Source organism: Fukomys damarensis, unplaced genomic scaffold (genome assembly GCF_012274545.1).
Source record: "Fukomys damarensis isolate Sample0158 unplaced genomic scaffold, DMR_v1.0_HiC HiC_scaffold_1, whole genome shotgun sequence".
NCBI lineage: Eukaryota > Metazoa > Chordata > Mammalia > Rodentia > Bathyergidae > Fukomys > Fukomys damarensis.
In genome coordinates this window covers 47,084,526-47,088,849 of record NW_022900913.1, presented here as the reverse complement: position 1 = coordinate 47,088,849, position 4,324 = coordinate 47,084,526, and positions in this window count along the sequence as shown.

The window sequence follows — 4,324 nt, the reverse complement described above, 5'->3', positions numbered from 1 at the left end:
ACAAATACTTCTCTTCCACTAGATTGTGAGATCTCTTCTTTCATCTTTGAAGCCACATCACTAAGTACATCATTTAGAGCAAAGTGGACAATCAAAAATGTGTGAACTGAATAACACTAAAGAAACTAAGACCTTAGAGGATATGAACAAAGTCTGTAAATAATTCAAAACTTGGCTGGGGTGAACATAAAATTAAATCTCAGGTTAGAAAGCATTTTTTGACACTTGAAAGATGCCCTTCAGATATAATGAGTTAAAAGCTTATGAAATTTATATCTTCAAGAAGTAGGAAATGCTAAAATACAAACAATTTATATGTTAAATATTAAATGAAGTTTTATTAAACAGATGAATATTAATTAGAACTTTCATTTTTGTGTAGAACAGAAACCCAATTCAAACTAGCCTAAAAACAAAAAAGGTGGATTACTGGATTAATTCATGGAATTCAAGAGATTCTAGGAATAGTACCACCAAATGAAGAACAAGAGCAAGTCCAGAAATTTACATTTCACCTTTACCTCTCCTCCTTTTCCTGTTTCACCTTCACTTTCTCAGCGCAGGCCAGCTTTCCTGTTTGCACTCCACCTGTCACCAGCAGCAGTTCTCAAGTTAGCACTTAAGATCCAGCCACCTAGATTCTGGCTCTCAGTTTCAGTTTTAAAATTCCTGATAAAGGGAATAATAAAGCCATTTAGAGTCAGATACCAATCTTCAAACAGATTAATTATGACTGGGGACAGTGCCACATGATAGGAATATTGCAAATCCTCTTGCAGCCTTATACACTGGGTAATGGGGCAAAGCAATTCCTGGAAAATAGTTGCTGGGTAGACAAAACAGTAGGCATATGTTCAACAAAGGATTATGTAAATTAAAGGAATGCATATTCATAATAAAACATGAAGGTTGTTCAAAGTCCAACAGTAGTCTCTGGGGCTTTCCTTAGAAAAGCACAAATATTCTTGGTGTCACTGTAAGAAATTATTGGTTGAAATCTTGATCTGAGGCAAGGTGGAATTTCTCATGTTCTAATCCTTCATTATCCTGGCTAGGGTGGAAACACTGTGTTCATTGCAACATCTAATGAAAAGGGTTTAATTAAGATTTTAATTTTCTTTGCTGACATATTAGGGGAGCTTTGAGAAGAGATAAACAATGGATTATAGTTTCAGCTATTATGCAGCTCTGAAGGAGGATTCTGATGTTTTTTTAACACCTACCTCTTTCTAAGACTTTGGTGACAACTGTAGTAGATTTGCTAATAACTGGCTTCAGCATGTGGATCTAATGCCTATGTTTAAATGAAATGTTTTTTGGTGCTACCTACTGTTTTTTGTTTTTTGTACTTTGGTGAAAAGAAAAATCTCTCTAAATGGTGTAACGGCTGCCATTAGAATGCCATTACAAATATTGTTTTTATAATAAAGTAGAAAAAAACTGTTGAATGTCAAAGAATGGAAAATTGTGTCCCTGGCTTAGTTTTTAAAAGCAACAGAAATTATGAAAAGAATGAAACTATCTCTGTAAGTGTTACTGTCAAGTGCATAGGTTCTAATCAGCAGAAATAGTATGTATGGGTGGGAGGTTTAGGAAGAATGAAGAATTTTCTGAAGTCCTCTCTTTAGTACCTCCAGACCCAAACACTGCATTTTATTGTTCCTAACATACTGCTCAGTTACTTTTTAGATAGACTAGTGAAGTCAGTGTTGGAATCAAGGAAATGTGATTCTATCAAAACCAGTGTTCTCTGTCCATTTATGTCTCTGTGTGGGTGTGGGAGGAGAAATCATGTGCTAACCTTATCTGCTGTCTGTTGGGTTAGCCTGCTCATTTTTCTTCTTGGGCTACTATGTTTCCTGGTTCTACACTTTTTCAATTTCTGTTGACTGTAATTTATGCTGTTAGTATTTTTTCCACAAGTGTCTAGCCTTCATCAGTGGTCTTGTCATTCATTGATTTGGTTTCAACTTTGAAGTTCTAATTTTGACATAATCATTTTTTTCAAGCAATTTCACCAGTGCCAGCCTTTACTCTCCATTGTAATTATGATCTGGTTCCCTTTAAATAATCAATGGTTAACTCATAAAGGAGAATTTTATAAATTCTGGCAGATTTTAACTCTTCTTTCATTTCAGATATTCTATTGCCAAAATGTCACATTTTATCAAATCTGCATGTTCTCTCTAGTTATGAATATAATTTTTAAAAAATGAGTGACAGATACAGTAAATGTGCTCTAAGCTTCTGAGTAATTACTCAGTCCAGTGTCTGTAGCTTAGACAGAAAAAATTAGAAAGCTTTTCTGTCTGTTATACAGAGGGACAGATGGCCCAAAGGAAAGCAGGCCCATTAAAATTCCATAGGACTTTGCATGAAGAGAGGGAGACAAAGTCCCAAAGAAAACCAGAAGTCACTTGTTTGGACCTGCCCAATATTAGTCACTTGTCAGCTTGATTACATAGTAATCAGAAGTTTAACAGTAAGAAATTACATAGTATTAAGAAATCTTTAAAATGGATTTGTCCCTAAATTTACAGCTTTTATTATGTCATTATTTTTGTAGCATTTCTCTTGTGTCTTAAATTAGCACTTTAATGTGTTCCACATTTCCTTGTTAAATTTCTTCCTCTATATTCCTCCAAAATATTGTTTGAGCTAAGAGTTTGTGGGCAGAATAAAATATGTTCTAATAAACACTTGTTATATGAACAAATATAAATAGTACAGAATAGTAGAGCCCTTTAGCTAAGGGCTCTTAAGGTGTGTGTGTGTGTGTGTGTGTGTGTGTGTGTGTGTGTGTGTGTGTTTGGACTTCTTTGGCAATCTGATAAAACTTATAGACATTTCTTAAGATAATATTTTTATATATAAGGTCAAAAGAGAAATTATTAGAAAAGTTATCAAAATGCTTTTGAAAATGAAGACATAGTAAAACAGAGTTCTTTTTTTCCCCTTAAGTTTATTGGTACATTTTAGGTGTAAATATAGTTACATTCATCATTAGGATCTTATACCTTTGCATGATGTATCTTGGTTCTTATTTTTTCCCCATTCCTCTGCCCTTCCTTCCCCCGCTTCATCTTTCCCTATTTACAAAGACTTTGTCTCCATGTTTCCATGTTTTTCCATTTCTCATATTTTTTCTTTTCCCTTCTTACCTTTCCCCTACCTCTCCCACTTCCCCTACTCTTTTAGACATTTTATTCCTATTTCACAGTATCAATTACACATTTTCACTCTCATCACTTTTAGTTTTTCACACCACAGAAACTATTTGGTGTTTACACATCTGTCCTATTTATTCAACTTAAAATTATGGCCTCAATGTGCATCCATGTAGCTATAAATGTCTCTAGTTTCTCATTCTTTATGGCCGAGTAGTACTCTATTTTATTTTAAAAAAGCACACACATCTTCTTTATCCAGTCTCTAGTTGATAGGCATTGGGCTGTTTCCAAGTTTTAGCTATTACAAACTGCGCTGCTATAAACATGGGTGTGCAATATCACTGTGGTGTGATTCTGTTAATTCTTTTGGGAAGATACCCAGCAGAGGAATATCTGGGTCAAATGGGACTTCTAATCCTAGTTGTTTGAGGTATTTAACTAATAAATAAAGTGATTTACTATCATGGCCCCAGATTGTCATAATTTTAAGACAGTGACGAATGCAGTGATATTTTGAAACATCTGCAAGAACTGTGATGTGAAAATACTTCAAATTTTTATTGGGGACAATTTCTACACAGAGTGTGTCATCTAGATATTGCCAGCATCTGCTCCATGACCTTGGACCTCTGTCCTTCCTTACCTGGGCTGTAAAGCAACTCTATTTGTACATAGTTTCTCAAACTCTCTTGTGAAAGTTGCCCCTTCAGAATTTTACTCTTTGCATTTCTTTCAAGACAGCAACTCTCAAAAGGGCCTCTACTTCCACCTTGTCCAGAGAGACAAGGAAAACTTCTGACAAGCAAGGAATACTTATTTACCACCTCCACCCTGCCCCCAAATAAACGCAATCTTATTGTTGTCTTTTACCCCATGTAGGTCTAATTCTTTGGCATCATCTTATTTATTTGGGATTCATTTCCAGGCATTTTGCTTTTGGAATTAGTGCCAATCCTGTATTCTTTATGCTTATTTACATCAAAGCTCAGAAGCTGTGCCACCAGATATATATCAGTTGTCTGTTACCATCTGGTTGATGAATATTCAGTTACTTCTAGAATATTCACCAGGTTAATACCTACATCTTAATGTTATATGCAGAGGGATGAGAAGGTTGCAACTACAGGATGGAGTTCATGATAAACTTTTTTTTC